The sequence below is a fragment of the Strix aluco genome, chromosome 1, assembly GCF_031877795.1.
Source record: "Strix aluco isolate bStrAlu1 chromosome 1, bStrAlu1.hap1, whole genome shotgun sequence".
In the NCBI taxonomy this organism is placed as follows: Eukaryota; Metazoa; Chordata; class Aves; order Strigiformes; family Strigidae; genus Strix; species Strix aluco.
Genome location: NC_133931.1, coordinates 16167357 through 16189782, shown reverse-complemented (window position 1 = coordinate 16189782; position 22426 = coordinate 16167357). Strand labels below are relative to the sequence as shown.

The following is a 22426-nucleotide window of genomic DNA, read 5'->3' as shown; positions in this document are numbered from 1 at the left end:
ACACACACACACACACGCAGAGCCCTTTCAGCTCTCGCCAAACGTGCTTCTGGGGGCGCCGAGACCCGGGCGGGCAGGGGAACACCCCCCCCCCCGCCTTCCCTCCCTCCGCAGCCCGGCGGGGGCAGAGCCAGCGGGAGCCCGCCCCGGGCCGCGCCGTGCTCCGCCGTCAGCGCTTGGCCGTGATGCTCATTCACGACACGGACCCACAATTTAAACGCTGAACAAAGGAAGCCGGACTGATACAGCGGTACAGCTGCGTTTTTCTTTTTTTTTTTTTTTTTTTTTTTAAGGACGATCCCAGCAAAACTTTCTTCGCTCAAAGTCAACGTGGTATCCCCCCGCCCCTTCCCAAGCCACTATTAAGTCTTTAAAGACTTGCAAAGAAGTGCAATTAAGGTAGGGGAGACAGAAGTACAGGCATTAATGCCAACACGTCCCCATATCATCCGATAACTTCCCCTTACATGCACAGTACAATACGAGTTTGCTGATCACAGCTTTTCCACTGTACCAGAGCCAAGTGCAGGCAATTACTTACACTTATGTAGACTTTTATAAGAGATAACAGTTATCTCTATTGAAAAGGCACAAGCTGGGTTGGTGGTTTGGGTTTGTTTTTTTTTTTTTTTTTTTTTTAGATTTGTCTTTCATTACTAAACTAGTTAAAAAACACAAAGGGGTTTCTGTGCAGGGCACTGATTCACCCCCCCCTCTGCAGAGCCCCACACGGGGAGAGCAGGCAGCCTCCTCGCACCGCCGAGCAGCGTTTCACCCAGGCCTGGAAAAGCACTGCCGTAACCCAGCCCATCCAGCTTTTAAAAAGCACGTGAAGGATCAGCGGTGGGTGCCGCAGCCCAGCCGCCCTCGGGAGGCCCGGGGGTGCCAGGGCCGAGCAGGAGGGGGCCGGGGGCGGCCGTGCCGGGCCCCCCTGCCCGCCGCTGCGGCCGGGGCGGGCCGCGGGAAAGGCGCCGAGCAGCTGCGCCCGGGCAGCGCAACAGCCCCTTGGGCGACGGCATGTCCCGTCATGAGGCGCTCCAGCCAGATCCAAACCACTTGGATCCAGGTGAAACAAGCCGCATTGGGCCCTGTTGCCTCCACTAGCTACGTCCCCGTAGCCAAGATAAAGGCAGGAGCAATCTACGCGTTTTTAATGCAAATGAGATGCAGCCCTCAGGCGCTTAGCAAATTGCCAATGCATTGGGGATGCCCCTGCTCTTTTAGCTTTGTTTCCACATGTGCTGAAAGTTGATGAGTGCTGGTTGTGTTTTTCTTCCCACCACTCAAGGACACAGCACAGATATAGGAAGTAGGAAAACCGATGTTTCGGTAGCGCATGTAGCCCAGATGGCCGCTGCCGGTCTCTTTAGTTATATCCAGTAGGTCTACCAGTGCCATTTCACTGGTATTTCTCCTAAAATTGACATTGGATAATTGTAACTCAGAGCCAGCATCTCGAGCAAAAAGAGAACATACTGCATTTATGGAGTCACCATCTCTGCAATCCCTTTTTAAGCAAAACCATCTGACCCTTACACATTTCAGGGAAAGGATTCTGCATAGAAGGTCTACCTATCTTTATAAACCAGGGGCATTTTCCATGCTGCAGAAGCATTACATGATAGCAAACGAAAGAGGGCTTCCATTGCCTTCATATGAACTCACACGTGTTTAAAGTAGATATTAAAAACATGATTCACCGTAATAAAGACATCCCAAACAACTATTTAAAGTGATTCAAAATACAACATTTGGGGGTGGGGATGTGGACCATACAGTGTGCCTACCTTTTCTCACCTCCCCAAAAAAACACAAACTCCCATAATAATAATAAATAAATAATAATGATAACAGCACATATTTATACTTTATCCAGAAGTACAGCAGAGTTCTCAACAAGATTAGGTCTCGCTTTCAGTTTCACTCACCACTGAACTACTCAGCTTTGAAGACTGCATTAGAGAGGTGTGGAGTGTTACTTAGGAGTTACAGAAAGTACATCGGCATGTTAAAGACGGAAAAAAACAGTATCGTAATCTATATAGGGAAATGATGGCTAAAACAGAAGATACGAGTCTAACACATTGCTCAACAAATCTTTCCTCCCCAAATGCATGACATACAGGTGCTATGAATACTTACTAAACTTATGCAGAGGAATAAGTGGGTTATCTGTTGCGTGACTTACAAAGCCAGAGGAAAAACAAGGAGCAAATTTTTCATGGAAGACTCCGATCATACAGGCTGCGTTTGCCTCATTCACATCCTCCTCCTTTCACTGCACTTCAATGTGAAGAAGACAGCCTTAGCAATATTCATCTTAGAAATCCAAAACATTGCAGAGACCACACTGCAGCAACAGACGAATCTGCTTCACATGCATTGACGTACCTCCTCAACGTCTGAAAGAAATTCCAGCTCCAGTCAACCCACAAGAGACATGTTGCCTGACTGTACCTTGATGGTATTGTTTATGAAGAAGATGATTTACACACTCGTAATGATTTAAGCAGCTACTTTGCATATATTACAGAGAGAACCTGAAACATGTGACCTGCTTCACAGGGCAGGATTATACCTCTGTTCTTGTTGTGTCATGTGCAACCACATTATTTAGTAGTTAAAGCCCAAGCGAGCACTCTTGGTATTCCATTGCCCTTGCCGTGCATACAGTGCGAGAGTTTCGGCATGCCTCTGAAACCAAGCTCAGCCTCCCAACCTCTAAAGATAGACAGTTAAATAAATGATATAATTGTCAAAGGGGCTCAGTCAAACCTACCACATGGCTCTGCCCACTCAGGATTATGACGTTTGCTGGCAGACTTTTTAGGACAGGAAATCTTTCATGGTGTTAATAAATTTGTAACAATGATCATATTCTTAGGGGCCACTCCAATACAAACTTTCATTAGCACTTACACCGCCTCTCACAAAGCACTGAGAATGTATGTGCGTGATCATCATCAGTTAGGAATAAACAGTAAGAACTTTAAATCATTTTTTCTAATGTTGTTTTAAAAAAAAGTCAAAAGCTTTTCAGAGAAATGGAAACTAACATCCGAAGAACGGCTGGGCTCGTAGCCTGTCAGTGCTCCTTCATAATTTTGAGTTGTTTTTATTGATCCATACTCTTCTTATGCACAACTTCATTACTGCTTTGATAATTACAAGATAATTAAATACAAGACAGAGCATGTATCATGCTGGGGAATCATTTAGTGAGTGAACTGTTGTGCTGAAAAGTAGAATTCTTTGTCACTCACGGCACAGCGATACATCAGTAACAAACATAACAGGAGCTATTTTGGGGGCAATCCAGTGGCCTACCAGTGCCACAGAGGGCAGCAGCAAAACATAAGGTTTGGAATTAAATGGAAGTTCCGCCACATTAGGCCTTCACAGTTTCCAAACACATAAAACAAGAGCATGTGTACCTCAACTTAAGAGCAAGTACAACACTTGCCATATAATATGTAAGAAAAATTAAGAAAATAAAGGCAAACTGGTGGGTGGAGGGTGGAGGTATCTTAGCAGCATGAGGAGTGAAGGCACCAAAGCTCTGTTCACAGGTCTGCCACTGGCTCACTCTAACACTGCAGTTATTTAGATTCCCTGTGCCTTGGCTCACCTGTCAGTACAATGGGTATAATACTTCATCCTGTCCTTAAGAGGCAATTACTGCTTGTATAATACTCTGGGAACCTTGATTAAAATGCACTGCAGCTTTGTGATAAGTATTCCCTCTAAAAGAGTGTGCAAGCTGGATTTTGACGGTGGGAAGTACTACCCGACGGCTGGTAAAGAAAAATAATCATTCTGAATGAGAAGTATGTGCTTGACCTATGCACACCTGTAGGTGGATCCCTCATGGAATATTTTCTTTTTTCTTTTTTCAGTTACTATGTGTACATTACAAAGAGAAGAGCAGTGAGAATGGATAATTAAAAAGCTTTTGAAAAACCCTGGTATTTTCACCAGAGGATCACAGTGGGCCATCTTCAAGAACTCTGATGCAGAACTATATGTAATTAAAAAAAATAATTATTTGTAATGCTCCTCAAACCCTGTTTTCATTAAGGAGGGGAGGAAAAAAAAAAGATCACTTTAAATATGAATGCTTTATGAATAAAGAAAAATTTTTTTAAATTGATGAGCATTCATTTTCCCATACAGTCGCATAAAGTCTGAGTAGTTCACGTAGAACATAATTATCAACGTTTTAAACCACATTTTCCCCTTGAAAATAAATAAATAAATAAGCATGCCAAAATCTTTTTTGTACATTAGGAGCCAGATCCAGCAGAAAACATCTGCAGACTTCTAGACCAAGCAAGCCCTGGAAGGCCATGGGTACTGGCTGCACCTTGTGCCAACCCCAAAAATTTGGCTGGTTCAGAAAGATTTAAACAAAACAAAAAAAGCCCTGCAGCTTTACATGTCTGGGAATTGTGGAACTGCGTTAGGTTTATGAATAAAGAATAGGGGTGAGAAAAAAAACAACTCCTTTTAAAAAGGAGATCCCTGTCTCTCCTGTCCTCCGCCATTCCAGGTGCTAGACAGGGGCTCTCCTCCCTCCCCACGGACACCACGGAACAGCTGCAACCCAAAATGCGAGGTCCACCTGCACCCCCTGCTGTGGCAGGGGTGGGGGGCCCCAGATCCGGCGCTCGCCCTCCCTCTGCACATCCAAGGGGCGCCCGAGCATCCAGCTCCCAGCCACGCTCCTGGACGCACGGTAGCTGCCACTGGCAAACCCAGGGGAGCATCCCTGGGATGGGAGCCAGCCCGAGTCGCCCAGAGGACACTGCAGGGCCACCGCAGAGGGGCAGGCACTGCTCAGACGAAGAGCCACCTCTGCGAAGGTGGCCCTGGGACGCGTGGGTCTCGCCTGAGCCAGCACACTCTGTAGCCCCATGGAAGGATCGGGCCCCACAGCCAGCACAGGATCTCTACTACAGGCTTGAAGAGGCTCCACTTAGATGTCAGGCTATCCTGAACGTGTGTGTGCGAACACAACGCGGGGACTGACAGCGTTGGCGTGGCTGCCTGCTCGAAAAGGAAAAGTTTAGGAAGTAAGTTAGGACGTGGGCCCTGTTACCGCAGCAGATGAAAACTGAAGAACCTGCTGCTAGAGTACTTGCCGTGTTTTTAGACTTTTGATAGAAAAAATGGCTTTTTCTGACTAGCTCTTCACTACATTCCCCTTCGCAAATGTAAGAAACCTCCTGCTGATTTAAGTCACACTTAGTCTTCTGCCCCCCTCAGAGGACCAGCCTACATTTCAGATCAACACCTAGCTCATCTTGTGCGGGTAGCCCTGCGCAGGGAAAAGGACCAGGCGGGTATTAAAAGACCCAGTAATAGTACACCCATATGTTCCGCATAAAGCCATCCCAAAATTTTGGTTTCGCAGTGTTCGCTTTATAGACACCTCCTCAAGAGGAACAGCAGCTGCAGTATGCTGCCTTGGTGAGCAGTGTGATACACGCAGAGATATGTACTTAGGAGAGCACAGAGGGACTCTGTGCCATGACCATATAACTGCAGACACTTTGCAGGTGTGTATTTACAATACTATTTATATAGTGCCGAAAGTGGACTACATTAATATACAGTGTGCATGATTCACTGTCATTAGTCCTGCCTTCACTAATGTGGACCCTAAGATAAATAGTATCGCTAGAGCCTCTCCCGTACAATACACAGACTTGTTAGTTTAGTTATATATACAAAATTTCCAACTGCAATTAGATTTTTTTTAAATTATAAAAAGTTCTTGAAGTGAAACCTTTGTTTATGAGTTGAAATGAGCCAGATGACATTTAAAAAAAATCAAATTGAGAAGCCAAGAGATTTGTATTTAAAATGCAGAATAAGCTGGATATCTTAAATAAATAACATTAATCTGAACACACACTAAAATAAATCATGTATTTTAACAATGCTAGATAGAAATAATCATATTTATCATTACAGCTTCATATATACCTGTTGGATTACTGCTTTCAAAGCCTTAAGAAATGTACCAGTGCCTTTGAATTAAAATGTACTTTCTTTATGCTAAATCTGTGAAGGTGCTCTTGTGGGAAACAGTGCATTCTACATTAATTTTTTATTAAGAAAAAAGCTTACACAGCCTCAGAAAAAATAACCAAGTGGCAAAAATCCCAACTTTGTCCATTCATCCTTTGATTTTGTCTTTGCCATAATAAAATTCTATGAAAATGTTGCCAGAAATAAAGTTAATCTTCGCAGGGACCTTTTAATCTTCCTTTAAAACCAGGGAATAACTAGCCTGCAGTTCTATCAACCCTGATGCACAGCATGCTATAAAGATGAGATCCTTGTCATTTTTTGGCCATGTTTAACATTTAAGGAAGAAAAAAGATTTAATAGAAAAAAAATGCCTTGAAACTCAATATTCTGGCTAAGAAACATCTCAGTAAGACACGAAGATAATGTCTCACAAATCGAAACAGCAGCAGTAGTAACATCTGTATATTTGAATTAAGGAGCCAGCGTTTTCTATACAATTTTAAAAAGTGTTTTAAAAAGCCTTTGCCCATTCTATAGCATGGGCACTGAAAGCCATAAATAACTGGATCAGTAAGTAAATTCACCATCTACTAGAAGAATGATTCCTGAGATAATTCAAGAAAGTAAAAGCTGAAGAGCTTGCTTCTAGTAGTTAATGGGATAACCCGACTCCGAAGTCAGAAAGAGCAAAATATCTCCTTTTCATTAAAGGGGGGGGGGGGGGGGCTTTAAAAGGTACACAATTAGTTAGCTTTGCAGTGATTAATTCAACAACTGCAAAGCCAAAAACAACTTTAGGCACTTAACCATGAAACTGTCAGTTCTCTTTGCTTGAAGATAAAGCATCCAAAAAGTAAACATTAACTTCTGTGTTTTTTCTATGTGCGTATTCCATCATGAGAAGATGATAACCAAAGACTTACCAGGCAAGCTCAGCAGAGGCTTTTTATACCTTATTCCTCCTAACACAGAGGTGAGATGTGCCCAGATTCCATTTCTTTTCCTCACTGCCAGCTCTAATAAGAGTTCATACTGTTCCCTAAAACTTGACAGAAGGGACTGAAAATCAGATTGAAAATCTCTTCCCCTGGAAGCAAAGAGCTCATCACAGTAAGGGAGCTTTGATGATGAGGTGACCCCTATACTAACCACATCCTCTCCCTATGAAGGTAAAAGCAGGCACCAGCTCCTGCTCAGACCAGCTCTCCCAAGGAAGCAAATGGAAGCTCTGCCCAAGTAAGGAATGTAAAAGAGTGTATTTTATCATCTCTTTTAAATAAACTCCAAAATTGAATAGCTATCGAACAAACTGAAAAAGGGCAGGAAGCTTATGAACAAATTAAAAGAACAAATCAACATATTTCTCAGACCTGCAAATATTTAATGCAAGCACATTCTTCTTTCAAACCAGATGCCTATGAGCATTTTGATGGCTGCTCATAATCAAATGTGTCACTCGCAAAATTATAGCATTTAGGGAGGGTACCAGGCAACCGAAAATGGCTTTTGCTATAAGTATGTCACAAGCACATCTTTTAGCCACCTCAGAATTGCACACAACTTCACTTTATTCCTTTGCACTGACTGCGCGCTGGTTGCTTCACAGAAATACAACTGCAGTAATCTGCTTGACAGTAAACAGTAATCAGTAAATACTATTTACTAAGCAGATACGTGCCCCTGCTATTCCCTCAGTTTACCTATCCCTCATCTCTGCCTTCCACTCTCAATCCCCTCACTCTCAGAAATTTTAGGGGGGGGAATAAATAAATAAATACAGGTAGGAAACCGGTGAAATCCTGTAGCTGGCAAAGTTTTCCTCTCTGAATGGACAAATTCTTAACTCCACGCAGCTCCAGACACTGAAGGATTAGATCCTAACCAGGGAAAACACAGGAAAATGGTAATAAATATCGCATGGTAATCCACGGGAACTTTGGTCCCCATGTGATTTTTCTATAATATCCTACAATAAATGGCATTACAACATCCATAATCTCAGTTCATATATCAGAGCGCTCTCTCCGCTCTCCTTCTTGCCCTTCCTTCTTTCATGTAGTGCATTTTCTAAGAAAATGTACTTTTTCTGCAAAAGTAAAGTCAATGCAGTCCCATTCATGACTGAAAGCAGCACAGTAGCTCAGTGAAAACTACCACGGACCATATCGCACTGCACGGAGCTACAGCTGAGGAGCGCAGGGTTTATGGCAATATTACTCTGGTAAGGTCTTGTCTGAAATTCCTTCTGACAAGACAAAGGAAGTCACAGTTTGCTGGAGAGAAAAAAATAAATAAATTGTATTCATATGCAGTAAGAGCACTTCATGTCATAGTAGATTTTACAATTCCTAGTTCTCTTTCTATTCAGGCATGTGTCTTTTGGGCAATAAATTCTGAAAACCCAGGAAGGTAAAGCTTGCTTAACCATGAGTTTCCTTTCACCCAGTAAAATAAATTCCACAGCTGCTTTTTCTTTCTCCTGTGACTATTTTTTAAGCTCCTTCCCATTGACTACTAGCCACTGTCACACTCCCCTATTGAAAATAAAAATCTTTTAAAATGCCAGCTTTTCAGTTTCTTAACTTTGTCCCATTCAGGTAAAATGTTTTGCAGCAGAAAGTTCAGCAGAGCTGCCAGGCCAGGTCATCTTTGTTAGTAAAGATTTTCGTATGTGTAAATAAAAATTGAGAAACAACTAAAGAAAAAAAAAAGCTAGACAAACCCATTTTAAATGTTCCTTAGATAATGCAGTACCACAGCAAATCTCTAAGGAAAGTTAAGCTGAGACTGCCATGAACACCAAATAAATTTGCACCACTGGGATATTTAAGGTCCAATAAATCTTACTTTCCAATGGTTTTAAAACTCCAGAAAACAGCTTCTCAGCTCTAGACTCCGTATGTTGTAACAAAACTGTCTACCTAGAAGTTATCGACTCAGACCCGCCACCTGTGAGAAATATTTTCAGAACGTGTTTGCTGAACCACCAAATTATGAAGACCTTCATTAAGAAAAAAAAATAAAACACAAACACATATATACATACGTAAAAACTAACCAAACAACTTACTCCTTTTCTGTTTGCATGATAATGCTCAAGAAAGTTGGATAAAAATGCCCCTATTTCCAATTCAAATTCTTATTAATTTATTTGAATTATCTCATGTTGCAGTCAACAACATGAAACCAACAACTAATTGTAAAAAAATAAAATGCAAAGCAATAAAATCCATCACGGTTCAGACATGATATGCTGAGCAACAGCAGAAGACCCAAGGGTTAACGTCAACCTAAAAAAAAAAAAAAAAAAAATCACACCATTGTGCGACTTATCTGATATTGTTAAAAATACTAACAATTGCTGAAAAAAAAAAAATCAGATGGTATAGAAAAGCATTTTATTTACTATGCTGAAATTTTCTGCAGTTTGGTTGTATCAAAGGCACATTCTGTGGGCGATGAAAGTCACAGCTTCCTTTGGCTTGTCAAAAACACCCTGACGCCCATGGCATGGCACACAACTTTATGAGGGCATTACAGCCTCCTTACATGGACAGACCCGTAATACTGGAGCTTCAGTCGCTCCACTGCTATTTCTACAAGCCTTTCGGAGAATAGCTGGTCAGGAACAAGAGGAAAGTGTGGCTGTGAAGCCAGCGCATAGCAGCAGGGCTCAGAAGCAGGTGCACTACCTAAACCTACTTTTTATTTTCATTCCCTTTTGGGAGGTGAACTGATTTCAAACCAAAAGAATTGCTTTTAAAGGTGACAGACCAAACTGTGGTCCCACCAAAGGGCAGCTTCACGCGGTGAAATACCGTTTGACCATCCTGAGTGGGGCAGCAAAAATGCAAGATGGACTCTTACAAAGTGTTGTCACTGTATCCTGAGTCCAGGGAAACTGCTTTAAAGTAGCAAACTGTAAGAAAGTGTAAGATGGATCCCTGAAAAACGCAGTTCCCTCTCAGTAAGCTGCAACATAATTAGGAAGTTTCCCAGTGAGGATCAGATCTTACTCTAGATGAAGTCAGCAGAAGTTCTGTCCCTTTCACGTACAAAGGGAGATTAGGGCCGTAATCAGAGGGGTTTAGTCAATCTGGTCATGTCTAAATTTCTGCCAGGTTGCCAGGCAAAGCAGGTTAGATTCACAAAAATCATTTGCCTAAAAATCAAACCAGCCCAAACATTAAAAAAAAAAAAAAAAAATCAAATTATGCTAAACTTTGTTTTCTTGCTAGCAAACTTCATGTCATAAACAACTGAAAGGCAGTGATGCAAAATGGATTCTTGCCTAGATCTATAAACTTTTCCAGGAGTTGCAATATTCTGCATTTGATGACATCATGAAACTAACCACAAGTAAAAGTTGGTTTTCAATTTGTTCTACTTCTCCCTCATTAGTCTCTGTGTCAGAAATAGAGTAAGAACCCTCATTAAGTCACATTAAATTCTTTAAACTCATTAAGAGCTCAGAAGAAGAACAATACAAACACTGGCGTTTTTGTAAAAAATTATGCAACACAGATGGACTTTCATTTCCATGTATCTTTAGAATGTACGTATGTACATACGGCAGCCAAAGAGAGACCAATATGCATGAGTGAGAAGCGGAGAGGCAGAGTAACAGAGACAAGGCAGAGCATACCTTACATATGACAGAATGATACCTAGATAAAAGTGGATTATGCATGATCACTTCTGACCTGATATAGATGCAGCACTTAATGCTTTGTATCCTGAACTGTGGCAGCACTGGAGTCAGAGCCATAGCCCACATTTCTTTTCAATTAATGATTCCTTGGGACTTCTTCCAGGGAGAAGACAACCTTGAGGACAACACAGCCAGCAGCAATCAAGTGGCAATCAAACTTTTTGTCCATGGACTACTTTGATTGCTGCTAGTTGAAGATAAGTCTCCTATTCATACTTATGGACATATACATAAGATACAGGTGTGTTCAGAGTTTCAGCAGTCTTGGAAAGCATCTCTGGGTGTGCAAAGGGTGGCTATTTGTTAGACGATTTATTGTAGCTGAATGATTCAGATATACGTTGTTGATAACTTCTGATCTTACCCCCCATAAGACTGGAAATATGAGCTCAATGCCACAAAATTATTTACATTCCTACAGTGTGCTTAAACAACTATTACAGGATTAATTTAATCCATTATATTATTTTTTTTTCATGATAGACATAACATGCAAATAGGATTTAGTTCTGAAGAAAACTCCTGATCTGAAGAACGTGGAAGGAGACTAGATGGCATAAATTTCAGATGTCTGTAGCAGGCCCAGAAAGCAAACAGTATATACAGTAGATGGGAGACCTAAGTTACCTTTTCTTTCCTTCCTACCACTGTGACAGCTGAAATAAGATACGGGATTTTTACTGACAGCACCCAGACCAGAGCATCCAGAGCTGGGTGCCAGGGTGGCATGGGCAGGCAGCCTCCACTCAGGAGCTCTCCTCTCCCATTTCTCTAAGAGACTCAGATACTGTTTACCTGCAAGGCACATGGTAAGGCTAATCTATTTTCACAAGCTTTTGCCTCAGGTATTTGGGGCAAGGTTTACTTTATTAATTGTGTGTGTGCGTGTGTGTCCATATCTACGCATGCAGGAGGAGAAAGCTCGGCAACAATCAGCATGCATTGCATTTTTGGTTTATACTCTGTAACTGCAGCTAGCAAACACCTGATGAGTATATTTAATATACCTAAAAATGAGAAAACTAAATAGAAAAACAAACTGTGTTCAGATTAGGAAGTTGAAATTGGAGGTATCTTTCTTTCATTAACTGAATTCATGAAGCAACATTTCATCTGAATAATAAGTTTTGGATGATGTTCCACATAACTTACAGCATTTGCCTGAAGAGCAGCGTGTGAGAAAGATAAAAAGAATCATACTTTGGAAACACTGAAAACCTTCTACCCCCAAAGAAAATTGCTTTATCCTAACTCATTTAACTTCCATTAAACATTAAACCACATCTGCACATAGGAATTTTAGGCGATACTTAACTTCAGTATCTACTTCAAACTTTTCTTAGATCAGTTGAGAATTTGTTTTTTAAAATAATCCCAGTAAAGTCACTGGGATATCCAAAATCAGTCTGCAAGGTATCTGTCTAGGCAAAATATGCTATCCTTTTTTTTTTTAAATTAACTACTAGCAAAAATTTCCCCCTGCTTTTTTTGTGAACCACCAAGCTCTATGTTTAATGTTTTAAGTTTCAGTATGTATTTCAGACTTGCAGACTTTGCAAAGTAGGTCAGGAATACCCAAAGGATACACATTTGAAGGCTACAGATAGCAGAACACACCATTTACGGGTTTGTATATACACATACATATACATTCTATATAATATAGGTAGATAGGTTCAATGATTTAAACACATTACATCTATACTGTGTGTTTCAAGAACATTCAGATATTTACACTGTTAGATCACCACTCATTTTAGACCTACACTAGTGCCAGCTGCCAAAAAAAAGTACACAAATCAAAATATGTTACCTTTGTTCACACAATACTGCTGTTCATTATATAATAGAAACTGTCATGCTTAATCTTCCAGGAACCAAGAACTGGTACATTCTTGGATCAGAGGTGGCTTGAAATGGTTTGAGGCAAAACTGAAGCATATTGTTTAAGTAAATCTTGCTGAGAAACATAAGCGCATTGATGATTTTTAACATCATTTTTTACAGACTTTTTCAGATATATTAGTAAACTAAAAATGCCAGCATTCAAATGCAGAGAGATGAACACATCAGTGCTTTTTCTATAACATTTTTACAATATCAAATTATACATTTCCTCCTGCATCGTCAGCCTCACTAAATGTAATGGGGGATCTGAAAAGGATGGTTGAGAACAGACGCCACAACGAAGTAAAACGTACCTATAAAAATTACATGTTGACTTTGAGAATACCTCAAAAGTAAATTTTTCCTTGGGAGTTCTCAGTATTGTCCAAGTACCCCAATGTTTATTACGGGCACTAAGCTACAGGCTGTGAGATTCATTTTCCATTAGAGATGAAAAAATTGCCAAAAGCAGCATTCAAAAATATGTCTACAGCATGATACAGAGAAATATAGAGAAATGGCAGAAATACCTTAAATTCTTCAGAGTTTGAACTTTTTAAACTCGTATTTTATTCTGAGAAAATGCTAAGTAAAAGTAAGTACACTTCACTTATTGAGGAAAATCTGTTTTACAGCATTACGATTCCAAGACTTCTTCAGATTTTTAAGACTACAAAGGAAGTATTTTACAATTTCATCTTTAACAACACAGATGATACAATATTCATCAGGCAGACACAATCTTACTTACAGACAGACACAGACACACACAACTCTGCAGAGACCAATTCTGCAGCCTTTACTGAATTCAAAAGTCCCCCTGACGTCAGTGAGTATTTTCAAGAATGAGAATTGCAGGATCAGGCCCAAAAAGTGCTTATGAAGATGAGATGTTACTTCAACAGATTGAATGTTAGATTAAATATAAAGATTGAGGCAAGACAAGTCTGGGGTTTAAACCCTAGGGAGGATTGACATTTAAACTGTTGCCACTGAATTATAGCTCTCCACATTGGGTGGGGTAACCTCCTACTGGGTGGAGTGTCTTCCCTAAAGGAAGGGAAAACTGGCACAAGCCAACTTGGTCTTTGAACGATTTCCCTACTTGCCAACTTATGAAGTCGTCCTGACGTCAACTTCGTCAAGAAAGTCTATTGCCCAACTCCATCTTTTACCGTAGAAAGTTTGCTTGTGTTCAAAACCCCAGCAGACGTAGAAGAGAAATTAATGAAATAAGCCAGAAAACTAAACAAAAGAAAGAAATTAAGAAAGAAAATAGAGTAGACTGGATTTTCCTAAGCACAGTTAATTTTTAAAAATCCTTTTGTTGGGTTTTCTTGTTTCCAATATCAGCTTGACACAAATAGATACAGATCAGTAGAGACTGTTACTAAACATATGGTTTAGCTTTAAAACATGGGGTGGAGAACGCACAGAAAGTGGCTGCTCTGCAAGATAGGATCTCTCCTGTCTTCTGCAATGGGCAGTGAATATCTTCCCAATCAGTGTCACTAACAGGTGTAAAATGCTCTCATACTAGGAAAATAAAATTCACTGAACTACCACCAAAGGTATGTTTAACATAATATTCCTCTCTGAATCAAAATAAACTGTTTCTCCGAAAGGCTTTGGGTGCTGGGGGGGGGGGGGGGGGGAATCAAACAAAAAGAAAAAGGATAAAGCATCTCAAAATGCCCATGGGAAAAAAAAATAAAAATCACAAAACAGTTTAAGTTACCGTAACCTGAAATGCACCAGCCATCACAAAGAGCAATTGGAGAAATCCAGCAGAGCTCAGCAGGAAAGATTTTTAATAACAGATTGAAAAACAAGAATAAAAATAACTGCATCAACAGGGCCTTTCTTCCTCAGGCCACAAGCCCGTTTTTACTTGAATTTTAAAAAAATGGCAGTTTGGCCACTAAAACCAATCCAGAACATTATTAAAAGTTAAAAGCTACCAATTACTTCTGTCTGCTCTTTTAAAGCAAAGTTTGGCATTACGTCAGTTGGTTTAAAGAAAACAAGAAAGAGAGAGAGAAAGAAGGAGAGAAAGTTTCCTGCTTGTATAAATTAAACCACCAGGGAAGGTGTCTAGCCACTTGTAAAGCATTTATTACAGGTTTTTAAAGGGCTAGTAACATTTTAAAAATTAAATATTTTAAAATAAATTTAAGGGGGAAAAAAAAGACTCAATCTGAGCCTGGAAAGAAAGCAGACTTATGAGAAATTAGACACGCGTGAACTGCAGCTGAGAAAGTAAAAATTACTATTAGCACTAAACCTTGCAATTTAAAATAATTCTATTTTCAAGGCAGAAATAATCCTATTGTAGCTGCTGTACTCGCAGGCATCCTCTACAAGCACGGAAAAGTTTCACCGAACTTTACGGGCTGGAACCAACTGGGTTCTGTAGAACATCCTATGAAAGCGCCACTCATGGCAGCTATGCAATTTAATGAAGAATTTTCTCTCTATAGCTTTTCTAAATCCACATACAGAGATCCACAGCAGGAGTAAGATTCCTTAGTTAACACGGCAGGACTGTAATAAAAATCACTGATAGAAAGATTAGCAATTTCTATTAAATTTTAGATGTATTTTCCACTGGTGGTGTTACTATTAAATTTTAAAGAACCACTTTAAAGGTACTAGAAAATAAGAAACTGATAGCACAGAACATGAATAAAACATAGACGGCTATTAAACAAAGTTTCTTACACGCAGCTACGCCAGTTCACCTAAATCACAGTCTTCTAAACCCCGTGACGCCAAATCAGAGACTCCTCTGACTCCAGACGACACATCAAGTGGAATGGTGTTCAGTTGTGCAACGCTTCTGGGGTGTGACAAAATGTCCACTGGGGACTTATATCGAGACCATGGTAGTGATTCTCCCATTGCTCCGTGTTTCATTTGAGCCTTGGTCTGCATGACAAGAAGTCAGAATAATATGCCACCGCTCCTCTCCCCCCCCATGCTCCTCTGCCCCAGCAGCGTTTCTTATGTTCTGGGCACATATACAACTGGCTGAGGAGCTGCATTCTGGAAGGCCCTTTATTGATTAGGTGCAAAACAACATCAAGAAGTGAATAATACGCATAATCTGGAAAATGTAGTTGCATGTCTTGCCCTTGTAAACATTTACTATTTAACGGTGTAATCATACTTTAATCCTTCACATCATCTGATATAACTCATTATGTGTTTTTCTTTTAATTAGCAAACACACAATCCAAAAAAAGCAAAGCCCAGAAAGTATGTACGTACCATAAAAACTGAAGCGAAAATAGTCTTAAAGTAATCAAATATTCTCTCTTTGGATGCAGGCTTATCTTTTTAAAGTCAAAAGAGAACTTCATTGGCACAGGGTAGGAAACAGAACTCCATAATTCATGACAGTAACAAGAAAAAAAGTTCTTCTTCTCCAGGAGGACTGAAAAGGGCACTTTTATTTATCTTCTGGACAGACAAAAATAGTAGAACCTCGACCAGATATGCTGTAATTAATGTATCCAAAGGTCAGCAGGCAATGGTATTTATACAATAGATGGGTGCAGACTACGCTGGTTATAGTATTAATCACCAGTATTTGAAAATAGCATTGTTTTCTTACTAGGTAAGTACTTCAGAAAGTTTCAGAAACAAAAAACAAACCTCTTTTCCTCACACCTGCCTGCTATTCTTCTTAACCAATTGCTTTTTAACTCGTAAGGTTGTAATATTTGGGACAAAAATGTCCGAGTTTACAGTCGCCCAGGACTGCCAAAAACAGACCCAGACTACCTCACTAGTTGTGTTGAGGAAACTAAATTAAGCAAGGGCAAACACCAACTGGAAAGTTGTCAGTTTACTGAATGAATGGCTTCATTTTACACACCGGTTAGAATATCTTAATCGGAATATATTTCTGTTCAAGGCCAATACTTTTACTACCAGGTGGCAGTTTGTTTTAACTGAAACTGTATTAAAAATGTAATTTATTTCCACTTTACTTTCAGCTAACAAAAAGGGTTGTCAGATTCCCAGCCTGTCATGTTCAAAAATATTTAACCATAAACTTTCTCACAATGTTATATTTGGTGTTACCCACAAACCTTTATTAAAGCGATACTGCCAGTGTGGCTGCAGTTAAGATCTGAGAATGTTTCTATTAAGATTATTACATTAAAATATTGTCAAGAGTTTGTAAGAGACATAAATATTCATACACATACGCCCCCCACCAACTTAGAAAGAAAGTTCCACATAAAAAGAAAAATTTAAATACATACCCAAAGTTGCCTGTTTGTAATTAAAATTTTGGGTTTTCCTAAAGATCTTTGCTAATTTTTTAACTCTTTCACACTGTAATGTAAAATAGTTTTGTTTCAAAGCAACTGCCTGATAAAGTGCTAAAAGAGGTAATTCGCATGAACAGAAAGTAATTAGTCATTGTTTGCACAATGCTTTGAAAATATAAAACCCTATGTGTCAACTAGCATTAAAATATAGTATGATTGAAATACAGAGATTTAACGAGCAACCATTGCATCTCACAGACACTTGAGTCCACACACAGTACTACGCTGTTATTAATGCACAATCACGATATGTGAATAATACTCTTCACACGCAGCCAGAGCATGCATGATAATGGTGTGTACTATGAAAGTTTACTACAAACGATAGACAACACATGATAGAAAAATAATCCTGCTAGGGGGTCATAAAAGAACACTGAATTTACTTGATCACCGATAAAAATATAAGGCAACCCACAAAGCTACCGTATAAATTATGCTAAAAATGCATTAAAAATATAAAATAACCTGGCTGCATCGTGTTTGATGCCCAAAGAAGTCTCAGATCTCTGAAGTTGCCATTTACATTTTTTTTTCCTTTATTAACATTACTATGAAATATAGAAAAAAATAAAGCCATACTTTCACAGGCAAAGATTGCCCAGCGTTATTTAGAGTCTGTTTTAGAGGATCACAGGCAAAAGATGTAAACTTAAAAGCTGATCCAACTTTGCCCTTTACTTACTTTGTTGTGACTATGCATATGCAGAGTTTCAAACAGAGAAAAGTTATTATATGTAACCAAAAAAAGTGATAATCAGAACAGGGTGGATTACAAACTGACTACTCTCATATCTAATCTCTGTTGGTTTTAAATAGGTGAAGCAGACTTCTGTTGCCACAGTCTGAGGATTAACTTGTATATAGGCACTGATGCACTACTGAACTCCAGTGTTATTGATTCTGGTGGCAAACCTCAAGCAGGTATACATTTTTCAAGAGGAAGAAAGAAAAAGACTTTTTTTCCTCTCTACAGAGAAAGGTTCCACTTGTTTGGTTTGACCATGTTATTAACAAACTTTCATTCAGTGGTTAAAAAATAAAAAAAAAAAATCTTTCAAAGTGTTGATATCATTTCCAGACAGTCTTGTCAGCATCACAATTTACAGGAAACAGTCGATGTTCTCAAACAAACCCTGTATTTACTCATAGACCCAGAGTACTTGAAAAAAAAAAAAATTCCTCACTCCTTTGGAGGGCTTTTTTTAAATGTCACTCTGGTGGAATATCTGAGAGAGCTGTCTAACCTAAAACACATATTGTGAACATGAGGCAAACACAAACTGCAGTTCAGAAGACTACTGTAACTTTTATTCTCATTTTGTCCACGTCAGGAACTGGCTCTTGCCACTACTTTCCTTTGCTGCCCCTTGCATTTTTAACTCTGGCAGTCTTCTCTAAATGTTCAACTTTTCCTAAAACCAACAGGAAAGTAACATGATGCCACCAACATCCATAGCATTCAGCTGCGTAGTTGAAGAAGACAGCCTGCATGGCAAAGAAGTTTGATGGTTCCTTGAGAGACTTACTGAACTCGGTTAACTAAAACCTGAAGCGTATTAAATTATTGTTTGTTTCAATCAACACTCAAAATGCGCTGCGTGCTGTAAAAGCAGTGAAGGCAGCACTGTCCGCATAATAGCTTACACTCTTTTTACTAAAAAGTATTTTTCCCTCGGAGGGGCTTTGTCGCCTTGGTTCCCCAAGTGTGCCGAGGTGCCCCTGGCTCCAGCCCTGCCAGGCGCTGGCGGAGGAAGGAGTGATGGAGGGGAGACGTCTCTCCACTTCAACTCATCACTTATCCTCACAGCTCACTCAGTGCACTTGAGAAGTTTGCCATTTGCAGATACAAAACAGAACCGATTGCGAAAAAAAAAAAAAAAAAAAAAAAGAGATAAAATATAAAGGAGGCTAGCGGGCCCCACTAGAAACCGCGTAGGAGTGCCGGGATGTCTGAGTGCCTTGATTTGCAGCAGGGAGGCGGATAAACAAAGCCCCCGAAATGTCAAGCCCCCTCGGGGAGCCGCTCGCGTCCCAGGGCAGCGCGGCGGGCAGCACCCGGGACCGACCCTGCCCGGCCCCGGCGCCGCGGCCGCTCGCCCCCGGCCCCGCGCAGCCCTCCGCGCAGCCCCTCCATCCCGGCCTCGCCTCCATTCATTCCTCCCTTCCGAAAAGCAAACACGCGGGTAACTACAGCGGGGAGCAGCCCCCCGCCGGCAGCCCCCGAGGACGAGGGAAAGGGGGGGGGGGGGGGGGGGGGGGGAAGTGAGACGCTCCACAAAGTTGTGGCAGGGAGAGCCGAGCGTGGGGACGCAGCGCTGAGAGCAGAGCTTCGCCTTTAAGAGGGAAAAGTTTTACGTCTCTCTGCGCTCTGATTTCAAAAAAAACAAAACAAAACAAAACAAAAATCACCACCACCATGTCGCCTTTTCCCCCGGTGTGACCGGGAGGGACCCCGAGCTCCCCTCCCGGCGCAGCACAGCTCCGCACCCGGCCTCTCCCGGTGTGTCCCCGGGCAAGGAGGAGGAAAAGGGGAAGTTGGGGGGGGGGGGGGGGGGGGAGAAAAAAAACCAACTTTTTCCCAAACTTACTACTCTTCATGATGGTGTCTCTGTGCCCCGCTTGTCATGATCCCCATTAAAACTTCCAGCAGCGGCAGGAGCGGCAGGACTGTGCGACTGCAGCTCATCGGATGCAAACCCTCTTTGCTCGTCTTCTACTTCCACCCCCCGCGTCTCCCTTCCCCTCCCCCCGGAGCGCCCCGGTGCCGGGGAATCGGCGGCCGCGGAGATAAGGCGCGGAGAGGCGCGGAGGGGAGGGCAGAGCCGCACCAGCCCGCGGCCGCCGCCGCCGCTCCCCTCCCCGCCTCCGGGCCAGGGGGCTGCTCCCCCTGCCCGCCGCCGCCGCTGAACTTGACCCTCCCGACTCCAGCGGGGCTACCGCGGTTTTGAAGTCGCCAATTTCCAGCCATCACACATGGCTTTGACCCACCGGCGGGGGGAAGGGGGGGCACGGGGGGGGGGGAAGGGGGGGGGGGCGCTGCACCAAAAAAAGCCTGTGAAATCCGAGCAGCCCCCCGCTCCCTGTGATTATGCCCACCCCCCGCTTTTGTTTGTGGTTGACTTGGTTTTTTTGGAAGGGGGGGTGTTTTGGGGGAGGGGGGGGTGCACCCGCGCTGCCCCCCCCCGGCCCCCCCTCCAGGCACACGCCGCGCCGCCGCGAGCGCCGCGCCCCCGCCCCGCGCGGCGCCCCCCCCCCCCCCGCCCCGCGCCCGCCGCCGCGCCGCCCCCTCCCGGCCCGCCGGCCGCGGCGCCCTCCCCGCCGCCGGGCCGCCCCCGCCCGCGCCCCCCCGCGCCTTACCTGTTGATTAACCGTCAGCAACAGCCCCGGCAGCCTGGAAGATGGTGGAGCCGCGGCGTGAGCCATGAACCGTCTCCTGCTGCCGGCGGAGTTGGCCGCGGATTATGTGGCGGTGGCCGGGGAGGGGGGGGGGGCGGGGGGCCGCGGCGCCGCTGCCTCCCCCCTCGGCCCCGCTCGGCGGGGAGGGGGCGACGGGCCCGCCGGCCGCCGGCGGGCGGTGCGGGGGCGGGGGCGGGGGCGCGGCGGGGCGGGGGGCGCGGGCCGGGGCACGGCGCGGCGGCCCCGCCGGCGGCGAGGCGGCGGCCTGGGAGCGCGGGGCGGCCGGCGCGTTATCAGGACTGTTATCGCTTGTCAGGACCTCCGTCTCCCCGCATTACGTCAGTTTCAAGACACCAACACTATTAATATCAAAGGAGCCTTCGCGGAGGAAAGCGCCACCCCAGACGGAGCGCCCTTAAAGAGACAGTGCAGGCGGCCCCGCCGCGCGGCCCGCGCCGCCCCCCGCCGCCCGCCTCCGCCCGCCGCCCGCCGCGACGCGACGCGACGCGGCCTCCGCCGCCGGGCCACGACCAGCGGCGCGCGCGGCCCGCGCCCGCCCGAGCCGGGCCGAGCCCGGCCGAGCCGCTCAAGCGGAGGCCGCGGAGGGGGCGCGTCGCCCCGCGGCCGCGGGGACTTGGGCTAAGTTGGCGCAGGAGGAGCCCGCAGGCCACAGCCGCACCCCGAGCGCGGCCCGCGGGGGTTGCTCTGCCTTCTGCTGTCATTCGGACCGGCTGCTGGCCTGCGGGATTGGAAAAAAAAAAAAAAAGGGAGGGGGGTAAAAGGCGCGACCCACGGGCGGCAAGAGCTGCCCCTCGCGGGAGACCCGAGCTCTGCGCGGGGCGCGGCGGATTGCGCGGGGCAATGCAGATTTAGTGCCCTCTCTTTCGTCCCTTTCTCTCCCCCCCTCCCCATTTCTGTGCGGGTGTTGAGGCGGGCGAACAGACACTTTGCAGGTTTGGGGATGAACATTCCCCGTTACTGCCTGCGCTTTGACACCAATCGCAAGCCAGTCCCAAGCTGCTCCAAGAAAACCTTTACAACTTTTCCCGCTTGTGCAGAACCTTCTCAATTCAAAATACTCCGATTTCTCCCATGCTACAAATTGCCAGAGGTCTGCCTGTGAATGTACAAACACTCTCTTAAGGAGAAGCAGTACGTAAAAGGTTCCTGTGAGAGGGTTTTTAAATCCCAGCTATAGTAGGCGTTAAAAACTATGTAAACATTTGTTGGGCATTTGGACACAATTTTTCTGCAGTTAGGTGACTTTATATGGTGTGTTTTTCGTCCCATGCAAGTCATATTAAACCGATTTCATGTTAAAATAGATGCACTCTGCTTGTTTGCAACTGCCAACACATTATTCAAGGGAGAAGCTGGAAAAGAGTTAAATCATGACAGTGCGAGAGATGAAGCTGCTTCCCCCCAAATGTTTGAAATGATAACTTTTTCCTTACAATTTTATTCTCCAATACATGGTGAAATGTAAAGAGTAAAATCTTCAGAGATAAACGCTGACGCAAATGAAACCCTGCTGCACAGCGTATGGCGTTTGCAGCCCTCTCTCCAAACTTAAACATTCTTCATATGTGTTTAGTATAATCCACTGGCAGATTTGTAAAGTAATTGCTCATGTAAATCACCCAGTAACACATTTCCCCCTTAAGTTCTTTTGTAGGATTGTCTGATAAAGCGCTTTATGAATAGAAAAGCAATAATTCACATAGAAGAGGTGAACTTGTCATGTTGAAAATGGAAGGTAAAATATAGTTGCACGATGAGGCACACAGTAGGATCCCCAAGAGCGGGAGAGGAGAACTGACAGATTATGTGTGGGACTCACTCCATACCCATCAGCAGAAAATCGGTTCGGAACAGCAGACATGTTTATATATATAATGCAAAGAAAAGTTATATCAGATTTTCAAGTTTGTTACAAAGTCTGCCTCTGTGCTTTAGTACTGGGGCCACGCTCGGTAGCACCTCACTACTAGGTGCCCAGAGAACCTTTCCTGACTTTGTAAACCTTTACTTTTTTTCAAGCTGCAACATG

The 22426-nt window shown here is 43.4% G+C and overlaps 1 protein-coding gene across 3 annotated transcripts in view; it reads right to left on the bottom strand.

The window, feature by feature from the left end:
• Window positions 1-20432, bottom strand: part of TRPS1 (transcriptional repressor GATA binding 1) — a 218203-nt gene extending 197771 nt beyond the window's left edge. For 2 of the 3 annotated variants that reach the window (XM_074808374.1, XM_074808551.1), the window contains exon 1: window positions 20338-20432. The gene's annotated coding sequence lies outside the window, so the exon portion shown is untranslated. Of the gene's footprint in view, window positions 1-19568; window positions 19879-20337 lie in introns of those variants that run through there. The other variant, XM_074808465.1, reaches the window with a different exon arrangement.
• Between the last annotated feature and the right edge of the window lie 1994 nt (window positions 20433-22426).